The 23,387-nt window shown below is 37.8% G+C and overlaps 2 long non-coding RNA genes across 2 annotated transcripts; one reads left to right on the top strand and one right to left on the bottom strand.

Moving 5' to 3' along the window:
• Nucleotides 1-40: 40 nt before the first annotated feature.
• On the top strand, nt 41-21,141 carry LOC144283076 (uncharacterized). Its single transcript, XR_013351408.1, has 3 exons — nt 41-860; nt 17,433-17,649; nt 20,151-21,141. It is a non-coding gene; the product is annotated as an uncharacterized LOC144283076 (long non-coding RNA).
• LOC144283081 (uncharacterized) lies at nt 13,641-22,752 on the bottom strand. Its single transcript, XR_013351412.1, has 3 exons — nt 22,619-22,752; nt 20,898-20,989; nt 13,641-14,324 (listed from the first exon to the last, which is right to left on the bottom strand). It is a non-coding gene; the product is annotated as an uncharacterized LOC144283081 (long non-coding RNA).
• Between the last annotated feature and the right edge of the window lie 635 nt (nt 22,753-23,387).

Raw genomic sequence — 23,387 nt, 5'->3', positions numbered from 1 at the left:
GTGGGCAGGGCAACGGCAATAAGGCCGCGGGTAGGAGCTGGGAAGGGGTGGGGGGTGGGAATGCAGATTCAAATTTAGATCCGAGGTTCGTTGGATGGAGGAAAGGTGCGATAGTGGAGAAATGGAAGGAATTAGAATGTGTAATTTAGGGGGAATGCCTTTGCACCAAACGTGCAGACAAGCTCTCGCGTTTATTGGCAAAAGGAGTGGTTAAGTATCCCTAAATTCGCTGATGACGGGGGTGAAGGAATTCATAAAGAATATGGAATATATTCGTGAGGTCTGGAGACGTCTTCGGTTCAAAACGGTGGTTTTATTGAAGGCCGGGGACAGGACCTGTGGGCGGGAGGAGCCGCCGCCCCGGGCCGGTGCAGGGCGGGAAGGGCGGCTCGTTGCCCACCCGGGAGTCGCGAGGGGGCTGGCGGTAGCGTAGGCTCTCGGGCATTTTGGAAGCAAGGTTTCCAGGACCTCGAGGGGGCTGGCTGCGGTGCTGGGGAAAGGTCACCTGTTACCGACCAGTAAAACCGGAGTCGTGAGACCCTCCGGATGTGTATCGGTGGGCCATGTGCCTGGGGGATGGTCGCCAACACGTATCTTGGGGGTTTAGAGAGAAAGGGAAATTTCTAAAGGAATTTTTATATGTTAAAGTAGACTCACAGGCTCCCAAGGGTCAGACTAGGATTGCCAAAAGGCAAAAGCCTTTAGCAAAGTATCAACATCAAGGCAGTTGAGTCCATAGAGGAAGGTCCCTCTGCCTGTTTCAAGGGCTTGTCCCAGGCCTGTGCCTTGACCTCAGCCCTGTGTTCCCCCATCAGAATGACCAGAGAATATTGTGAAGAACTGTTAGACTGCAGTCTAAGGTGAGACTTCAAAAAAGCGCTGGGAATATCAGAAGGAAGGATATAAGACTCCCAGAGATAAAATGAAAAGAAATAGCTGATAAGGAATGAATTCGAGTTTTAAGAGGCATTTTATTAGGCTGAAATGTTTAGCATAAGACATGCTCCCTGATTTTTTAAACAGTAACATGTGAAGAGAACAACTACATTGAATTTTAAAAGTAGACTTTCGTTACAAAATGATTAAAATGCCCTCCCAACAAAAAAAAAAAAAAAAAAAAGTCTTTAATTTCAAAACGGGAGCGCCAGTCTGGCTCAGCCCACTCATGCCACTCTTAATCTCAGGGTTGTGAGTTTCAGCCCCACGTTGAGTGTGGGAATTAATAAATAAAATAACCCACCCATCTTGTTGCATTTAATTGAAAATGGTTAATAAGTATTCCTAAATTTCTAAAGCTCTTAATTGGAATTCAGGTTATGATTTCTTGGAAGAGTGTTAGAAAATGCAATAGAAAAGAGACATAAATGAGGATGCCAAGGTATTTACATTTATTATGTTTATGAAAAGTTTCAAAAGAAAAAAAGCAGCTAATTGTTAATTCAGAGCAACTTTCGCCTCACAAAAGAGCCTTCAAGAACTCAAGTATGTAGGTCTTATTAAAACCCACTGAATTAGGGGATCCCTGGGTAGCTCAGTGGTGTGAGCCACTGGCCAGAGGTGTGATCCTGGAGTCTCTGGATCAAGCCCGGCGTGGGGCTCCCGCATGGAGCCTGCTTCTTCATCTGCCTGTGTCTCTGCCTCTCTCTCTCTCTCTCTCTCTGTCTCTCATGAATAAATAAATAAAATCTTAAAAAAAAAAAAAAAAGCCCTCTGAATTAGCCAAGTAAATTAAGAAATCACTTAGTTACCTATTTCACTTGGAAAGCAGATTGAAGCCATGACTCAGAAACCTTAATATAAAAAATGATTCCACTAATTGTATGAAAGCTCTACTATTCTAGAACTACAAGTCTTGTTATATTCTTCTAGAGAAAAAGGGCCTACTCCCACATTGTCAACAATGTCTGTTGTTTCTTGTGATGTTGATTTTAGCCATTCTGAAAGGTGTCAATTTAATATATAAGAGCAGGGATCCCTGGGTGGTGCAGTGGTTTAGCGCTCTGCCTTTGGCCTAGGGCGCGATCCTAGAGACCCAGGATCAAATCCCATGTCAGGCTCCAGGTGCATGGAGCCTGCTTCTCCCTCTGTCTTTGTGTCTCTCTCTCTCTCTCTCTCTCTCTCTCTCCCTGTGTGACTATCATAAATAAATTAAAGAAAATAATAATATATAAGAGCAGCTCACTAGTATTAACTTAGATTTGTTTTACTATGCCATATAAATAAAATAATCATGATTTTTGTTCTAGTATGCCATTTTTCTCTTGGGGCCAACAACAACAACAAAAATTGCCAATTCCTGCCTTGGGAAAATTACTTAGTCATTGATTTGTTTGGTTTTAAGAATCAAAAGTAGTGGTTTTCAGCCTTTGTTCTATTGCACTCTGTTCTGTAAGCAATCAAAAAAAATTGTTTTTCTATGAATTTTTATTTAAATTCCAGTTAGCACAGTGTAATGTTAGTTTCAGGTATAGAATTTAATGATTTATCACTTACAGCACCCAGTGCTGATCACAACTGGTGCACTCCTTAATACTCATCATCTATTTAACCCATCCTTCCCTACATCCCCTCCAATAACTCTGTTCTGTATATTTAAGAATCTGTTTCTTGGGCAGCCCAGGTGGCTCAGCGGTTTAGCACCGCCTTCGGCCCAGGGCCTGATCCTGGAGTCTCGATCAAGTTCTACATTGGGCTCCCTGCATGGAGCCTGCTTCTCCCTCTGCCTGCATCTCTGCCGCTCTCTGTATGTCTCTCATAAATAAATCTTTTTAAAAATTTAAAAATCTGTTTCTTGATTTGCCTCTCTTTTTACCCCCATGTTCATTTGTTTTCTTAAATTCCACATATGAGTAAAATCCTGGTATTTGTCTCTCTGACTGACTTATTTCCTTTAACATAATACTATCTTCATCCATGTCATCGCAAATGGCAAGATTTCATTCTTTTTATGGCTGAGTAATATTCCATTTTATATATAAAATATATTTATAAAAATATATACTGTATATAAAAATATATACTGTTTTTGTGCCAGTACCATACTGTCTTAATGATCACAGCCTTGTAATACAGCTTGAAATCCAGAATTGTGATGCCTCTAGCTTTGCTTTTCTTTTTCAAGATTGCTTTAGCTATTTGGGGTCTTCTGTGTTTCCATACAAATTTTAGGATTCTTTGTTCTAGGTCTGTGAAAAATGCTGGTGGCATTTTGATAAGGAATGCATTAAATGTGGGTTGCCTTGGGTAGTATAGACATTTAACAATATTTGTCCTTCCAATCCACTAGCATGGAGTGTCTCCATTTCTCTGTGTTCTCTTCAATTTCTTTCATAAGTGTTCTGTAGTCTTCAGTGTACAGATCATTTACCTCTTTGTTTGGGTTTATTCCTCAGTATCTTATGGATTTTGGTGTGATTGTAAGTGGGATTGATTCCTTTATTTCTCTTTCTGCCAATTCATTATTGTTGTATTGAATTGCAACAATTTCTATACATTGATTTTGTATCCTGTAACTTTACTGAATTCATGTATCAGTGCTAGCAATTTTTTGGTGGAGTTTTTCGGGTTTTCTATATAATGTCATATGCAAATAATAAGAGTTTGAGGGCAGCCCTGGTGGCACAGCGGTTTAGTGCTGCCTGCAGCCTGGGGTGTGATCCTGGAGACCTGGGATCGAGTGCCATGTGGGGCTCCCTGCATGGAGCCTGCTTCTCCCTCTGCCTCTCTCTCTCTCTCTCTCTGTGTGTGTGTGTGTCTCTCATGAATAAATAAATAAAATATTTTTAAAAATTTAAAAAAAAATAAGAGTTTGACTTCTTTGCCAATTTGGATGCCTTTTACTTCTTACTATTGTCTGATTGCTGAGACTAGGAGTTCTAGCACTATGTTAAACAACAGCAGTAGAGTGGGTGACCCTGTCTTGTCCTGACCTTATAGGAAAAGCACTTGGTTTTTCCCCATTGAGGATGATACTTGCTGTGGGTTTTTCATATATGGCCTTTATTCACTGAGGTTTGTTCCCTCTCTTCCCTACTTTGTTGAGGGTTTTATCATGAATGGATATTGTACTCTGTCAAATGCTTTTCTGCATCTATTGAAAGGATCATACAGTTCTTATCCTTTACTTTTATTAATGTGGTGTATCATGTTGATTGATTTGTGACTATTGAACAACCCTTGCAGCCCAGGAATAAAGACCACTTAATTGTAGTGAATGATTATTTTAATGACTCTCCGGCCAGTCATCTGCAGAGGCTCTCCTTGCCTACTATTGGATTTGATTTGCTACTCTTTTGCTGAGAAATTTTGTATCCATGTTCATCAAGGAGATTGGCCCATAGTTCTCTTTTTTGGTAGAGTCTTTGGTTGTAGAATCATGGTAATGCTGGACTCAGAATGAATTTGAAAGTTTTCCTTCCATTTCTATTTTTTGGAATGGTTTGAGAAGAATAAGTATTAACTCTTCTTTAATGTTTAGTAGAATCCCCTTGAGAAGCCATCTGGCCCTGGACTTTTGTTTGTTGAGAGATTTTTGGTTACTGATTCAATGTCTATGCTGTGTAATGTTACTGTAACATAACACAGGTTATCAGTCTGTTCAAATGTTCTATTTCTTCCTGTTTCAGTTTTGATATTTTATATGTTTCTAGGAATTTATTCATTTCTTCCAGGTTGTCCAATTTGTTGGCATATACTTTTTCATAATATTCTCTTTTTTTTTTTCATAATATTCTCTTATAATTACTTCTATTTCTGTGGTGTTGTTATTCTCCTCTCTCACTTGTAATTTTATTTATTTGGGTCCTTTCTCTTTTCTTTTTAATAAGTCTAGGTAAGAGTTTATTAGTTTTATTAATTTTTTCAAAGCACCAGCTCCTGGTCTCATTGATCTATTCTTCTGGGGTATTTTTTAGTTTCTATATCATTTATTTCTTCTGCTGCTGGCTTTAGGCTTCATTTGTTCTTTTCCTAGCTCCTTTAGGTATAAGTTTAGGTTATTTATTTGAGATTTTTCTTGCTTCTTGAGGTAGGCCAGTATCGGTATTATTTCCCTCTTATGACCATTTTTGCTGCAGCCTAAAGGTTTTGGATCATCGTGTTTTCTTTTCCGTTTGTATTTTTTAACTTCTATGATTTCCTGGTTGACCCATTTGTTGTTTAGTAGCATGCTGTTTAACCTCCATATATTTGTGGTCTTTCCAAATATTTTCTTGAGGTTAACTTCAAGTTTTATAGCATTGTGGTCAGAAAATATGCAGGGTATGATCTCAGTCTTTTAGTACCTGTTGAGGCCTGATTTGTGACCTAATTTGTGATCTATTCTGGAGAATGTCCCATGTGCACTTGAAAAGAATGTGTTTTCTGCTGCTTTAGGATGAAATGTCCTGAATATATCTGTTAAGTCCATTTGGTCCAATGTGTCATTCAAAGGCACTGTTTCCTTGTTGATTTTATGTTTGAATAATCTGTCCATTGATGTAAGTGGAGTCTTAAAGTCCCCTACTATTATTGTATTATTATGGTAAGTTTCTTTATGTTTGTTATTAATTATTTTATATATTTGGCTGCTCCCATGTTGGGGGCAATATTTATAATCATTAGATCTTTTTGCTGGATAGGCCCCTTTATTATGATGTGGTACCTTTCTTTATCTAATCTTTGGTTTAAAATCTAGTTTGTCAAATGTACATATGGCTCCTCCACCTTTCTTTTGACTTTCATCTGCATGATAAATGTTTCTCTATCCCCTCACTTTCAATCTGCAGGTGTCTTTAGGTTTAAAATGAGTCTCTGTAGACAGCATATAGATGTGTCTTCATTTTTTTATCCATTCTGATACCCTATGTCTTTTGATAGGAGCATTTAGTCCATTTACATTCAGAGTAATTATTGATAGATATGTATTTAGTGCCATTTTATTACTGGTTTTGACATTGTTTCTGGAGTTGTTGTTTTTTTTTTTTCTGTTCCTTTCTAGTTTTTGTTACTTTTGGTCTTTTCCACTCAAAGAGTCCTCTTTAATATTTTTTTGTAGGGCTGGTTTAGTGGTCACAAACTCTAGTTTTTGTTTTCCTGGGAAACTCTTTATCTCTGCTTCTATTCTGAATGATAGCCTTCCTGAATAGCATATTCTTTTTTAAATATTTTTATTTATTTATTCATAGAGACACAGCTAGAGAGAGAGAGGCAGAGACACAGGCAGAGGGAGAAGCAGGCACCATGCAGGGAGCCCAATGTGGGACTCAATCCCGGGTCTTCAGGATCACACCCTGGGCTGCAGGAGGCGCTAAACTGCTGCGCCACCGGGGCTGCCCCTGAATAGCATATTCTTTTTTTTTTTTTTTTTAATTTTTATTTATTTATGATAGTCCCACACAGAGAGAGCGAGAGAGGCAGAGACATAGGCAGAGGGAGAAGCAGGCTCCATACACTGGGAGCCTGACGTGGGATTCGATCCCGGGTCTCCAGGATCGCGCCCTGGGCCAAAGGCAGGCACTAAACCGCTGCGCCACCCAGGGATCCCTGAATAGCATATTCTTGACTGTAGATTTTTCCCACTCAATATATTGAATATATCATACCACTTTCTTCTGGCCTGATATATTTCTGTGGAGAGATCTGAGTTAGTTTTATGGGTCTTACCTTGTAAATTAGGGAAATTGTTTTGTCTTGTAAATTGTTTGGTCTTGCTGCTTTTAGGATTTTTTCTTTATCACTATATTTTGCAGATTTAACTACAACATGTCTTGGTGTTGGTCTGCTTTTGTTGATTTTCATGTGAATTCTCTGTGCCTCCTGGATTTGGATGTCTGTTTCCTTCTCCAAATTAGGCAAGTTTTCAGCTATAATTTCCTCAAATAAACCGTCTGCCCCTTTTTCTCTCTCTTCTGGGACTCCTATAATATGAACGTTTTTACATTTGATGGAATCAGAGTCTATTCTCATGATCCATAATTCTTTCTCTCTTTTATTCAGCTTCATTATTTTCCATGATTCTATTTTCTTTTTTTTTTTAAGATTTTATTTATTCATGAGAGACACAGAGAGAGAGAAAGGCAGAGACACAGGTAGATGAAGAAGCAGGCTCCATGCAGGGAGCCCAATGTGGGACTCGATCCTGGAACTCCAGGATCACACCTTGGGCCGAAGGCAGGAGCCAAACCCACTGAGCAACCCAGGGATCCCCATCATGATTCTATTTTCTATATCACATATTCGTTCCTCTGCTTCTTCCATTCTTGTGGTCATTACATTCAGTCGTTTCAAATCTCAGTTCTTGCATTTTTTTATTTCTGCCTGGTTTTTAACTCTTTTAGCTCCATGGTAAGGGTATCTCTGATGTCTTTCATGCTTTTCTAAAGCCCAGTAAGTATCCTTTTGTTTGTTGCATTAAATTCTCCATCAGGCATATTACTTATATGTGTTTCAATTAGATCTCTGACCATGACCTTTTCTTATTCTTTCTTTGGGATGAATTCCTTTGTCTTAGCATTCTGTCTAAGTCTCTTGTCTTCTTCGATGTGTTTGAAAAGCCAGCTGTGTTTCCTGCTCCTGAGAGTAATGGCTCTATGAAGAAGAGGTTATATAGTGTCCAAGGTCTGGCACTTCAGGGAGTGTCTGTGGTGTGTGCTGCATATACTCTGCTCCTGTGTGTGGGCTGCTCTGTCCCTCAGGCCAGTCATCTGCAGAGGCTCTCCTTGCCTGCAGTGAGCAGTTTTTGGACCTTGGCCCAAATGTGGCAAGTTTTAACTAGGTGTTCTCTGGTCTGCTTATTAAATGAGACCTGATGCTACTTCCACTAGAACTGAAGCCTTGCAGAACTCTGGTCAGGAGACATGGTATGTGCAGGGGTTTCTGCTGATCTTCTAAGGAAGGAGCCCACTGTGCTGGGCCTTAGGCACCCTTGCCCGAGAAAAACAATATCAGCAGAGTGCAAGTGGGCAAGACTTGGTATAAGCAGGTTGAAATAATAAAACCTGCAACAGCAGTTGTTGGCACTGTGCTGTTTACTGAAGTTGGTTATGCTGAGGGGTGGTGGAGGCAAATGGCACCAGCCAGCTTCTTTTCCCAAGAGAGGGGTTTCCTTGCTTGCAGCTCTCAGGTAAGCACTCTCAGACAGTGAATAATCTCTCTTCTTGCATCCCAGGCATTTTTCAAATCACCGTTTTCACATAGTCTGCCTGTGTCTTTGCCATAACCAAGGTCACCTGGGTTTCTTCCTATGATCTTCTAGGGGTTTTATTATTTCATGTTTTACATTTAGGTTTGAATGCAATTTGTTTTAATTTTTGTGAATGGTATGAGACCTATGTTTAGATTTATTTTTTTGCATGTGGATGTCCAGTTGCTTCAGCATGATTTGTTGAAAAGATTATCTTTGCTCCGTAGTGTTGCCTAGGCTCCTTTTTCAAAGACCAGTTGGCTATGTTTAGGTGCATCTGTTTCTCTTTACAGTTCTATTAGGTGTTGCCTCACATAGTTTGATACTCTGTTTTTAGGTGTATACACATTAAGATTTGTTATCTTCTTGGAGAACTGATTCCTTTATCATTATGTAATGCCCCTTTTCATCCCTGATTACTTTCTTGGCTTTTAAGTCTTCTCTGAAATTAATAAAGCTATTCCTGCTTTCTTTTGATCAGTGTTAGTTAGCATGGCATATTTTTCTCTATCCATGTACTTTTAATCTGTATCTGTCTTTGTATTTAAAATGGGTTTCTTGTAGACAACATATAGTTGTTTTTTGATCCACTCTAGAGGGGTCTGGAGTTGGATATTCTGTTCCCCTACAGGAAAGGCTAAAGGAAGCTGGAGTTATATATTTCCCATCACCTGTTGGCTCTGATAAAACACCAACAGTTTAGGCTCTGGTATAAAGGAAACTATAGTAGTTTCTCCTGATGGAAGGCCTTGTTAAAAAGAAAAAATGCTCTGGTATATTTCAAAATGGCTTTTTGTTGTTGTTCTCCCTCTGCCAGAAGCACAGGGGAATTTTTCTCTGATCTTCACTCAGAACCTGGAAGAGCTCCTTGAGATAAATCTCACAAAAATGTGGCGACCTCCCTATGACTGGGTCCCCTTGAGGTATTTAACTCTCAGACTTGTCCACACTGAGCCTTCAGCAATTTGTCAATAACAATTTAGGTTTTCCTTGCTGACACTGATTCCCTAGCAGGTTTCCGCTCATAGATTTCGGTTGCAATAAGTTGTGATTCTTTGTATTCATCCATCTCTCCAGTTTTGGGAGCCATGGTTTCCCTGTGGCCTTACTTCCCTGATGGATCTAAGGAAAGTTAGTGATATTTCAGTTTGTTCAGCTTTTTACTTGTTAAGATGGAGCAGCAACTTCTAAGCTATTTCTGGTTGTGCCAGAAACCAAAAGTATCAGGCAAAGTTTTTAAATGCTTGGGTGGTGGTTAAAAGACTGAAAAGTTAGAGAAAGGCTTTATTACTTATTTATGTTTATTGTATTTATTATTTATTTTTTCTTTCTTTTTTTTTTTTTTAGGCTTTATTTGAGAGAGAGAGCCCACGCATGAGCGGGGGGGAGGGGCAGAGGGAGAACTAAACTCCCTGCAGAGCAAGGAGCCCAGCAGTGGGGCTCCATCCATGACCCCTTGACTGAGCCACCCAGGCACCCCTGTTTTATTATTTTTCTATTGTGTATAGCATATTATGTGATCTTCAAGTACAAGGATTTGTAATCCTAGCACTTTGCATATTCTGTGGTATTTAATAGGCTGTGGCAGTAATTGACTTTAACAATTATTCAATAAATCTATTTTCCTTTGTTTCCTGTGCACATGACTAGATTATTATTCAGACTCTCTTGCAGTCAAGTGTTGTGAAATAATTGAGTTCTAATCATCTGACTGTGGATAGAAGTGATGAAGGTATAGGCCTGGCTCATAAAATCCTTCCATGCAACAGCCTTACTCTTTGCCCCATCCCAAGCTAGACAAATAGAATGAAACAGAGGACTCCCAATGTCCACAGAGATGCCAAGGACAAAAAAAATAGCAAGTCTGTGAATCATTGCCTAGAGAAACACAAAGTGCTGATTAGTAGCATCCATTAAAGTTTTGCACGATTGAGAAATAAACTACTATTTATATCACTAAGATTTGGGGGTTTATCTGTTATAGCAGTAAGTGTTAAGTAACACAAAGGTAAATAAATAATAGACTTGAGATTAACTTAATCTATTCAACTTTGTTACTTCAGGAACATTAAGATTGTAATTTGATTTACTCATTAAATAATTATTTGATTAAATTTTAAAATATACTTATCTAGACAATTACTGACTTACTAAATAATCTTTACGTGTTGTATCTTATTATTTTTAGAACGAAATTATGGCAAGATGAGGAAGCTCAGACACAGAAAGCTTAAGTGAACTACGTATCGTCATAGCCAATCAACCCAACTCTTAAAACTTTAAGTCTCCATTTCTTCCCTTTTGAGAAGGAAAGAAACAAACGGAAAAAAAAATTAATTTCTATAATAATAGTAACAACAAAAGAAGTTTTCTGGGTAGAGAATACTACATATGAAGTAGCTGCACAAAATACAACTGACTAGCTTCCTAAACAGTTATATCACATAAAGATTTTTTAATGTAGCCTCAGAGTTAACTGTAAACAAGTATCTGTCCAAGTCATGAAGATGTTATCTCACTTGAAAGCTGGGCACAGAATAGTTCATAAAAAGTCCAACTGATAGGAAATCAACAATAATGGTTGCTTCAAATTGTTTAAACATATTAGTCTGGCATTCTGAATGTACTCAGAACTCAAAGACATTTTTTGAATGCCTACTATGTGGCTTACACCCTGCTAGGCACTAAGGTGTGCCTACATGGAAGAAGCTCATTTTCATTGGAATTACGAAGATAAGTGACTAACCTACTATATGACTAAGTGAAATATGTACAAAGTGCTGTGGAATGTGGAAAAATCATTTAGAACTCTATGAGAAAATCAGTCAAGGCTTAAGGAGGAGTTATCAACTACAGATGACTTTTTCATGTTACTTTCTATTAGAAAAGTAGTATGATTCCCATCATACTAATGGTCAGAAACTAGGAGAACTAGGCAGAGTTCAAGGTCTACCCAATCTCAGAACACTGTACTGTTTCCACTGACATAAGCCTGACTTCCTGTTCGTAATTTTCATTGAAATAAAAGGATGCTACCACAAATGGACTAGCCTAATTTAAAACCCTATCTGAGGACAGAAACAGTCCTACTAACTGCTACTAGATCCAAGTAAACTGGAGGATGGTCAAGTATACCAACAGGACTGAATAAAAGAGGCCAGAAATAAAGCTCCCCATTTATGGAATCTTGATGTATGACAGAAGTAGCATTACAAATCAATGGCAAAGTGTTTGCAAATATCAATAATTGGTACTGGAGCAATTATTATCCATAGGGAAAAAATTTAAAATTAGACTCCTACCTCTGCCCGAGGACAAAGTCCAAGTTTTATAGAGTCTGAAACTTATAATTTGGGGATCCCTACTTAGGAAAAAAAATAGCAAAATATTTCACTTCTGCAAATTTTGTAAAAATATACAACCCCTAATGAACACATTACTTGGGCTTCTTTCCAGGCCCTTAGAAAGGACTTGTGCAAGTAACAGTCCCTGAAGCTTAAGTTTCACTCATTTCATGGTGAATCTACCTTGCTTACGACAAACACAAAAATAAATTCCAGGGGCACCTGGGTGGCACAGTCAGTTAAGCATCCAACTGTTGGTTTCAGCTCAAGGGACTCTTGGTTTCAGCTCAGGCCCTCATGACATTGAGCCCCACCTCCACTCAGCATTCAGCAAAGTCTGCTTAAGTTTCCCTCTCCCTCTGTTCCTGCCCCCTGCATTCTCTCTCTCTTTTTCTTTCTCCTTCAAATAAATAATCTTTTTAAAAAAAATTTTAAAAGTTCCAGAAAAATTTAAAAAGGAAATGTGAAAATGAATTTTTTTTATTTATAAAAATTACATAGGAGAAAAATTATTATTCCTCAGAGAGGAAGGATTTTTAAAAATAAGACAAAAATACATAAAGAGGACAAACTGTTTTAAAAAGCTTAATAGGGATCCCCGGGTGGCGCAGCGGTTTGGCACCTGCCTTTGGCCCAGGGCGCGATCCTGGAGACCCAGGATCGAATCCCACGTCGGGCTCCCGGTGCATGGAGCCTGCTTCTCCCTCTGCCTATGTCTCTGCCTCTCTCTCTCTCTCTGTATGACTATCATAAGTAAATAAAATTTAAAAAAAATTAAAAAGCTTAATAGGGATGCCTGGGTGGCTCAGCAGTTGAGCGTCTGCCTTTGGCTCAGGGCGTGATCCTAGGGTCCTGGGAACGAGTCCCACATCAGGGTCCCCATGGGGAGCCTGCTTCTCTCTCTGCCTATGTCTCTGCCTCTCTCTGTGTGTCTCTCATGAAAAAATAAATAAAATCTTTAAAAAACAGTTTTACATATCAAAAGTAAGTTTATCAAATTATATGTTAAAGTAAAATACAAGCCATAGGCTGGATGAAGAATACTGCAATTTATATTAATTAACAAAAGATTTGTTAACACAAATCAAAACACAGTTTTTATAACAAACTACAAATTAATGAGTTAAAAACAATCCAAGAGAAAAATGGGCAATCCATAACAGAAGAAACCCAAATATCTAATAATCACAAGAAAACATACTCGACTTCATTAATATTTAGAGAACCACAATTTAAAACAATGACCTGCTATGTCATACCCATCAGATTAATGTTTTCAATGTCTGATATCAATGATACAGAATGACTGGAATAAGTATACTGCTAGTGAAAACTCCACAATGGAGAGGAATTTAGCCAAATCCAGCAGAACTGAAGATGCATGTACTCTAGCAATTCCATTTGTAAGTATAGAGAAACTCTTGCACATGTGCACAAGGAGACATTATTAACAGTATTTTGAAGCGTGGTTTGTAGTAATAAAACAATGGAAACAATTGAAATATCAACAGGAAAAAAATTTAAAAAAGAAATATCAACAGGAAAAATGATTAACTAAACTGTGGTATCCTGATACAAAGAAACATAGTAGTGAAAATGAATGAGTTAGGGCTAGAACTTTCAAATATTTTACCTATAGTTGGAAATATAGTTTACAAATGACTCAGTACACATATATATGCAATGAGAATTCTCACAAAACTATACTGAAACTGAGTACATGTGATGTATTCTCTTTTCTCTGTTCTATTTTTCTTTTCCAACTTAGTTCAGGACTTATGAAATGGATACTGTGAGCTGCAAATAGTTTGCAACAGTCTGAAAAAACACAGAACAAAGTCACACACTTATCAACATTAATAAATCTGAAAAATATAACCTTGAGAAAAAATAAGTAACAAGGTATAACATATCACATACATAGTATATATTTGCTATATATTTAATTGCACATATATACATATATATGGCATTCATGCTATATATTGCTATATATTGTGATAGCTACGTATATATTTAGAAATAGTGTTAGATACTTCCCTGACAAAAATACCAAATTCAAGACAATTTAAAAGGGGAAAAGAATACAAAGTACTTCAAATGTATCTGTAATGTTTCGGTTTTTCTAAACTAAGTCAAATTATTAATATTTGACAAAGTTAAGTAGTAATATTTCTCAACTTTACATCACACCTTGAAAGAATCACAAATCCTACTTTTTCCAAGAAAATCATTTATATATTTACAAACATTTGATTATAGTACACATTTATAGTAAGTTTTAGAGAAAAGTTTTGGTCATATCTTAGGAGCTATTTTAAGGATCTCCTATTTTGCTATAAGGATCTCCTATAAGGATAATTAATAGTGACTAGGTGTAATGGGCTGAATGGTGACCCTGCAAAATGATATGACCATATTCTAATCCTAAGAACCTATGAATATTACCTTATATGGTGAAAGATTGAAAATTACCTTCTATGGCAAAGTACATGATTAAGAATTTTGAGAAGAGTTTCTCCTAGATTTTCCAAGTAGGCTTAAGTGTCTTTATAAGAGTGACACAAAAAGTTAAAAATAGAACTACCACATAATGTAGTAATTCCTCTTGGGGGTACTGAACCACAGAAAATTAAAACACTGGGGTTCCCTGGGTGGCTCAGCAGTTTAGCGCCTGCCTTCAGTGCAAGGGCATGATCCTGGAGTCCCAGGATCCAGTCCTGCATCGGGCTCCCTGTATGGAGCCTGCTTCTCCTTCTGCCTATGTCTCTGCTTTTCTCTCTGTGTCTCTCATGGATAGATGGATGAAATCTTTAAATCTTTAAAAAAAGAAAAAAAGAAAATTAAAACACCAATTGAAGAGATATATGCACCCCTCTGCTCACTGCAGCATTATTTACAATAACCAAGATATGGAAGCAACCTAAGTGTCTATTAATAGGTGTCTATTAATAGGTGAATGGATAAAGAAGATATGGTACATATATACAATGGATATTATTCAGTCATAGAAAGAATGAATTATTGCCATTTGCAACAACGTGGATGAGCCTAAAGCATGTTGTGATAAGTAAAATATGTCAGACATAGACAAATACCATATGATTTCACTTGTATGTGGAATCTAAGAAAACAAAACAAGTGGACAAACAAACAGAAACAGATTCATAAATACAGGAAACAAACTGATGGCTACCTGCAGGCGGGAGTGTGTGTGAAATAGGTGAAGAGCATTAAGGGGAACAAACTTCCAATCATAAAATAAGTAAGTCATGGGGATGTAATGTACAACATAGAGAATATAGTCAATAATATTACAAGTTTGTATGGTGACAAGTGGCAACCAGACTTATCATGGAGATCATCTCCTAATGTATCAAAATACTGAATTTTTGGGATCCCTGGGTGGCGCAGTGGTTTGGCACCTGCCTTTGGCTCAGGGCGCGATCCTGGAGACCCGGGATCGAATCCCACATCGGGCTCTCGGTGCATGGGGCCTGCTTCTCTGCCTGTGTCTCTGCCTCTCTCTCTCCCTCTGTTACTATCATAAATAAATAAATTAAAAAAAATACTGAATTTTTGAATCGTCATGATGTGTATCTGAAACTAACAGGATATTGTATGTCAATTATAAAAAATTTAAAATTCTGCTCTTCCTCTTCCCCTAAGCAACCTGAGGTGAACTCTGAAAATGGTTTGCTATTCACTTGACCCAGAAAACCCTACAAAATCATGCAAATCAAGAGGTTCAAATCTTTGTGTTCACTTTAAGAACACACATGAAACTGCCTAAGCCATCAAGAGTATCCATATCCAAAAAGCCACCAAGTATCTGAAAGATATCACTTTGCAGAAATAGTGTGTGCCATTCTGTCACTACAGTGGTGAAATTGGTAGATATGTCCAAGCCAAACAGTGATGCTGGACACAGGGTTGGTGACCCAAGAAGAGTGCTGAATTTTTACTGTACATGCTTAAAAACGCAGAGAGTAATGCTGAACTTAAGGGTTTAGATGGAGATTGGTCATTGAACACATCCAGGTGAACAAAGCCTCCAAGATGTTGCATAGAATTTACAGGGCTCATGGTCATTTTAATGCTTACATGAATTCTCCCTACCACATCGAGATTATCCTTACTGAAAAAGAGCAGATTGTTCCTAAACCGGAAGAGGAGGTTGCACAGAAGAAAAAAATATCCCAGAAGAAACTGAAAAAACAAAAACTTATAGTTTGGGAGTAAATTCTGCATAGAATAAATGCAAATTTAAAATTTTTTAAATTCAATTTTTTAAAAGAGGCTAATGAAAAAATAGTAAAAAATAAAATAAAATAAAATAAGATGCGGTGTTGACTACATGTAGACAATAATACCTAAAAGTTGCATAGTTTTCACTATGCAAAATCTTTATCTGCATTGCCTTATGTAGATACCTGGTTGAATTGAATTTTCTATAAATGGCTCCTAATAATCAAATATGATCAATTGACTAAAAAGTAAAATTTGTAATGGGCCCACATTACCTATTCATGCATTGTAAGCATTAAAGTCTTTAAAAATAGTTGTTAGGCCTTGATAATTTCAGAGCCCTTGGTGGAAACTTGGATGAGACTGGTGACAACCTTGGATGAAACTCTGCACATTTATAATTTAAATTCTGATACTTTGAAGATGAAGTTTATTTTCATTAAAAAAATGAGATGAAGGAAAATAACACAGATAAGGAAGCAATGTGACCATGGAGGCAAACTCTAGAGTGATGCAGCTATCTATCAAGGAATGTTAAGAGTCACCAGAAGCTGGAAGAAGCAGAAATAGATCGTACCCCTACAACCCCCCTAGAGGAAGTGCAACCTTGCTGACACCTTAATTTCAGACTCCTGGCCTCCAGAACTGCAAGAGAATAAATTTTGTTGTTTTAACTCACCCAATTTGTAGCAATATGTTACAGCAGCCACAGTAAATTAACACACTAAGTCAGCTTGGCCAGGGGGATATTCTTTGTATGACATGAAGATTAACCCTGAGCTTCCAGAAGAATATGAGTTAAGATTCTTACCTTGAGGGATCCCTGGGTGGCGCAGTGGTTTGGCGCCTGCCTTTGGCCCAGGGCATGATCCTGGAGACCCAGGATCGAATCCCACATCAGGCTCCCGGTGCATGGAGCCTGCTTCTCCCTCTGCCTCTCTCTCTCTCTCTCTCTGTGTGTGACTATCATAAATAAATAAAAATTAAAAAAAAAAAAAAGATTCTTACCTTGAATGGCCAAGAGACTTTAGCGAGAAACCCAATGGGGACTCCTTTACAGTGAAAGTCGGGATACTTCTCCATGAGATCAGGATTTTATGATGATTAAATAATTGAAACGTGTATTTACCTGGGGTGGACCCAATATTTTAGGAAGAAAACTGAGGCAAAATAGATTTGTTGGGGTGATTTTATGTAGGAAATCTGTATCCAGAAACCTAGTTAGGGAGACTCATGCTAAACACTTTTCTTTCCTCAGTCCACAATACCAGAAATATCCTTAAAATCTTTTTCTGCACAAATTTCCTCATTGGTTGCAGGGGTTTTAAAATATGTGCACATATCCTTTAATAGCACCTCTTTTATTTTTATTTTTTAATAATAAATTTATTTTTTATTGGTATTCAAATTGCCAACATACAGAATAACACCCAGTGCTCATCCCGTCAAGTGCCCCCCTCAGTGCCCATCACCCATTCACCCCCACCCCCCGCCCTCCTCCCCTTCCACCACCCCTAGTTCACCTCTTTTAAAAAGCAGAAACTAATCGCCCTCCCTTTGAATATGGGTTGTATTTAGTTATTCACTTTTGAGAGATACAGGAGGCCAAAGCGACAACATGATTTCCAAAATAAGGACATAAAAAAGCATCATAGTTTCTTCCTTGCTCTTTCATTTAGATGACTTGCTCTGGGAGAAGCCAGCTGCCATAAAGGCAGCTGCAATAATGAGAACAGTCAAGCTGCATGAGGGAAAAGTCCACTAGCAAGAAACTGAGCCCTCCTGCCAAGAGGAAAGAGGAAACTGAGGTTTCCCGACAGCAGGCAGCTTAAAATGACTGCAGCCCTGGCTTCTTAACTGCAGCCTCATAAAAGACCCTGAGCCAGAACCACCCAGGTGAGCTGCTCCTGAATTCTTAACCCACAGCAGAAATTATGAGAGAATAAATATTGATTATTTTAATCTGCTAGATTTGGGGCAATTTCTTACACAGTAAGTAATACATTGATGTACCTTACAAATGAAGTGCCATCTTTGTTCAGGATGCTCTAATGTAATGAATGCCCGAATTATCCATTGATGTATTAGAAGATATTTTTTTAAAGATTTTATTTATTCATGAGAGACTCAGAGAGGCAGAGACATAGGCAGAAGAAGAAGCAGGCTTTTCGCAGGAAGCCTGATGCAGGACTCAATCCCAGGACCCCAGGATCATGACCTGAGCCAAAGGCAGACACTCAACCACTGAATCACCCAGGTGCCCCGATTTACTAGAAGTTATTATCAAATAACAACATAATAAATGATTCAGAACATCACTACTGCCACATAGTGAGTTTAGGAATAATATTATTTGTTGAGTATTTAATGTGTACTGTGAATTTTAACAGAGAGAAAACTTAGCCTTTAAGAACAATGCCTAGGGCAGCCTGGGTGGCTCAGTGGTTTAGCGCCGCCTTCAGCCCAGGGCATGAACCTGGGGACCCCGGATCGAGTCCCACATCAGGCTCCCTGCATGGAGCCTGCTTCTTCCTCTGCCTATGTCTCTGCCTCTCTCTCTGTATGTCTATCATGAATAAATTAATAAAATCTTAAAAAAAAAAAGAAAAGAAAACAATCCCATTTACAACTGCACCAAAAATAATAACATTTCTAGGAATAAACTTAACCAAAGAGATGAAAGATCTGTACTCTGAAAACGATGAAACACTGATGAAAGAAATTGAAGATGACACAAAGAAATGGAAAGACATTCCATGTTCATGAGTTGGAAGAACATATTGTTAAGATGTCTATACTACACAAATTAATCTACACATTTAAACAATCCCTATCAAAATAACCAAAGCATTTTTCACAGAACTAGAACAAACAACCCTAAAATTTGTATGGAACCACCAAAGACCCCAAATAGCCAAAGCAGTCTTGCAAAAGAAAAACAAAATCAGAGGTATTACAATTCCAGATTTCAAGTTATACCACAAAGCAGTAGTAATTAAAACAGTATACTGCTGGCATAAAAATAGACACATAGGGCAGCCCTGGTGGCTCAGTGGTTTAGCACTGCCTTCGGCTCAGGGTGTGATCCTGGAGACCCAGGATTAAGTCCCACGTCGGGCTCCCTACATGGAGCCTGCTTCTCCCTCTGCCTGTGTCTCTGTCTCTCTGTGTGTGCGTCTCTCATGAATAAATGAGTGAAATCTTAAAAAAAAAAAAAAAAAGACACATAGACCAACAGAATAGAAAACCCATAAATAAACCCACAACTATATGGTCAATTATCCTTTGAGTAGTACAGGTTTCTGTTGCTATCCAAAAACAGTGTTTCCATGAAACCTTTTGTAAGCCAAAATGGTGTAAACTGAAGAAGTTAATACCTTTAATTTATGTGGAAAAAAATCTTTGAGAATTCTCAGACCCCAAAAATAGCCTCTCTTCAGCTTCTCTGATATCTTAGGGCACATCTTGCTAACAAGTGCATGAAATAAATTGAGATAAAGCACAGAAGCTCACAGACACAGGTCGAAGCTGTGATGCCTTGATGCTGAGATACTGAGCATGCATAGTTCCTGGGAAGGAGCTTGGCAGTGTTACTCTCACTGTTCAGGGTGTGTGCCGCCTCTATAAGGGCTCACTGCAAAAGAAATTCTGAGTGCTATTTTAGCTTTTCGCCTTTTCTTATAAAGTGAAAACCTCTTCGAATTTGTTTCAGTTTACAGAAAAATGTACTAATGTAGGCCTTTTGTAAAAATGAAGTAGTGCAATGTGAACTTTCAAAAAGTGAGCGATACTTACATTGGATTATAACTCAGAACATAAAATAAATATTCTTGAGTCTATATCAAATTTAAGAAATTTTTTTAAAAGATTGTATTTATTTATTCATGAGAGACACACAGAGAGAGAGAGAGAGAGAGAGAGAGGAGAGACACAGGCAGAGGCAGAAGCAGGCTCCTCACAGGGAGCCAGACATGGGACTCGATTCCGGGTCTCCAGGATCACACCCTGGGCTAAAGGCAGAGGTTCAACCGCTGAGCTACCCAGGCATCCCCCAAATTTAAGAAATTGAATAAATGAATAAGTTAATGAGAAGAGACAAATCTCCTTCACAGAAGGATTCCAAATAAGTTATGCATGTATGCCACCCTCAAGGAGCAGGAGCATAACTCCTCACTCCCTAAGTGTGAGCTGCGCATAGGGAATTCTTCCAGACTGTATAATACAAAAAAGGTGGAAGAGGGCAGGAGAGAGTAGCTTTACAGTGGAAAAACTTGACAGACACTACCATCCAATTAAGGTCAACACCAAAAGTGATAAGTCATATTGATAGGCTATATCCTTGATATGATAGATAATAATGGCACTTCATCTCTGTGGTCTTTCTCCTAAAAACTTAGAACAATGAGGAGAAAACATCAAGCAAATATGAACATCAAGCAAATATCAAATAAGGGACAAACTACAAGATACTTGACAATACTTCTCAAAACTGTCAAGGTCATTGAAAACAAGAAAAGAGAAGTCTGAGAAACTTTCACAACCAAAAGGAGCATAAGGAGACACGACAACCAAATGTAACGTGGGACCCAGGATGGGCTCTTAGAACAGAAGAAAAACATTAGGTAAAAAATAAGGAAATCTGAAAATGTTTGGGTTCATTGATGGTAACCAATAAACCATCTTAATGTATAATGTTAACAATAAGGGAGACTGAGTATGGGGTATCTGTCTTCAGAATATTCCTATAAGCCTAAAACTGTTCTAAAAAATGAAATATATTGTTATTAAGGAAATATTTAACACTGATGGAGAGAACACTGGATTTACAGATCTGAGTCCGAAACCTGACTCCACCCATGATTTGGTTCATGATTTCAGTAAGCCCCTTTATTTTTATTAATTTTTTTTTTCAGTAAGCCCCTTTAAATCTCAGACATTGGGGCAGCCCCGGTGGCCGCAGCGGTTTGGCGCCGCCTGCAGCCCAGGGCATGATCCTGGAGACGGGGGATCGAGTCCCACGGCCGGTTCCCTGCATGGAGCCTGCTTCTCCCTCCGCCTGTGTCTCTGCCTCTCTCTGTGTTGCTCATGAATAAATAAATAAAATCTTAAAAAAAAAAATAAATCTCAGACATTGGTTTACTCACCTTATAGTTCACAGACTGAGAATCCTGAAGTCTCTTTAACATCTGAAGTTCCATAAATCCATGGTTCTATTCCTTCATTAAGACAGTTATAGCTGAAAAGAGCACATGGAAAAATGGAGAAGCGTTCAAATTAATTCTTAATGCTTAATCAAACTTAAGTTCAGTAGAATGAGGATAATTTTTTTAATTTCAATAATTTTAACATTTCTTTATAACAATTCAAATGTTATCACATAGAACTTATGAGGATGCAGAAAGTGCAAGCAGAACTCAGTAACTAAAGGTAGTGAACAATTCTTATAAATTATCTCTGACACAGAACTGACTTTATTTAAGCTTGTATCATTCCCTATTGATGTATCACTTTGTACATGGAAAGTGTACAAAATTTTGGGGACACCTGGATGGCTCCCTCGGTTGAACATTCAACTCTTGATTTTGGCTCAGGTCGGGATCTCAGGGTCCTGGGATCAAGCCCCAGGGTTGGGCCCCCTGCTGGGCTGGGAGTAGGCTTCTCCTTCTCCTTCTGCCGGCCCTCCCCCGCCCAACCCTCCCGTTCCCTCATGCACGCTTGCGGTCTCTCTCAAATAAATTTTTAAAATCTTTAAAAAAACAAAAAATGAAAGTATACAATTTTTTCATAGTATTTGGAAGACTTAATATGTAGTGTCAGGATGTAGAATTAATTGAGTACCCTTTAATATCAGCATTCATTAATTGGCCCTAATTTTTCTAAAACAAAACCTACCTTTTTTAGCTTAGCATTTCACCAAAAAACATTTTATACATTAACTTTGTAAGTGTAAACCTTATGTGAGAGCAATAATCAAATTCGGGGTAAGGGTATCCTCCATAATTATTACATACTTAAAAACATCAGGGAAGTTTAAGGGCTAAGTTTTAGCATGTCTAATATATCCATGCTAGATTAAATTTTAAAAAAATTTAACAGAAACCAAATAATTTATAAAAATTCATTCTCTGGTCAGTTATCTGTGATAAGTCTGACCTTATGAGATGCCCATATGGTGTAAATTAGATTAAAATGTTTAATTTCTTATTTACTCTGACAATGGTTTAATCTAAGAGGAGACTCAGAGGCTTACGTTGGCCTGAAAGGTTAAGGATATGATAACACTATAGTGTGAAAAGTACAATAATATTTAGCAGAGTTTTTTTTTTTTTACTTTTTACGTGAAAAGGAGGCACAAAATGTCCCTCTCATATTTTAAATTACCATATCAAATAAATAAAAATAATAAAATAACCAGTAGCCAACTGTAGCTATATATATAATCACAATAATCCCTTCTACTACTAAATATTTTAGCATAGAAAAAGCATCATAAATAAAACTATAGCAAATACTCCTGGTGTAAAAGGAAACATTATCATGTTCTATTATTTAGCATGTGACCAAAAAAATTACCTTTCTTTGACTTTCAATAAAACGACATCTAAACCTTGAAGTAGAGGATCCCTGGGTGGCTCAGCAGTTTAGTGCCTGCCTCGGGCCCACAGGGTAATCCTGGAGTCCTGGGATCAAGTCCTACGTTGGGCTCCCTGCATGGAGCCTGATTCTCCCTCTCCCTCTGCCTGTGTCTCTGCCTCTCTCTCTCTCAGTCTGTGTCTCTCATGAATAAATAAATAAATCTTTAAAAAATAAAATAAAATCTTTATAAATAAAGAAAGAAAGAAACAAACCTTGAAGTAACACTCACCTATCTGAATAGAAGTTTTAGGGATCCCTGGGTGGCGTAGCGGTTTGGCGCCTGCCTTTGGCCCAGGGCATGATCCTGGAGACCCGGAATTGAATCCCACATCAGGCTCCCGGTGCATGGGGCCTGCTTCTCCTTCTGCCTGTGTCTCTACCTCTCTCTCTCTCTCTGTGACTATTTAATAATAATAAATAAATAAATAAATATTTTAAAAAAAGAAGTTTTAGAGCTATCGTCATATTTTCTTAGACTAAAGGAGGTAAGAACTGTGTTGTGTTTTTTCCATATGTTTCTGCACATTCTACCTTTAAAATACTATTTTCGTTAGTGTTTTCCTTGACATACAAATTTTGTTTAGTATCTTCCAAAGTGTAAACACTTCTATTTTGTTTTATTAATATTCTCATGGCAACATCAAGACTTAAGAAAATCTTTTAACCATCAAAAAGGCATTCTGGTAATACTTTTTTTGTTAGGTTTACAAATATTTCTTCGTATTATTTGCTTTTATCTCTCCTACCTACTGTTTCCTTCAGTTTTAGTGTATTTTAAATTTCTTCAAAATGATGGAATAAAAGAAGGAAATGTGTATATATGTATTAAATTTTTAAGTATTCATCTCCCTAATCTACTAAAATAAAACTCTTGCCAAGTCATTTTATCTTACTAGTATTTTACATAGAAAAAATTGTCAGAGAACAGTAATATCTGACACCCTGCGAACGTATTTTGAACTATGTTGGTTTCATGTCAGTTATAGACTACTAGGAGA

The sequence above is a fragment of the Canis aureus genome, chromosome 14 (assembly GCF_053574225.1).
Source record: "Canis aureus isolate CA01 chromosome 14, VMU_Caureus_v.1.0, whole genome shotgun sequence".
NCBI classification, from domain to species: Eukaryota; Metazoa; Chordata; class Mammalia; order Carnivora; family Canidae; genus Canis; species Canis aureus.
The sequence above is the reverse complement of the archived record's forward strand: the minus strand, read 5'-3'. Positions and strand labels throughout refer to the sequence as shown.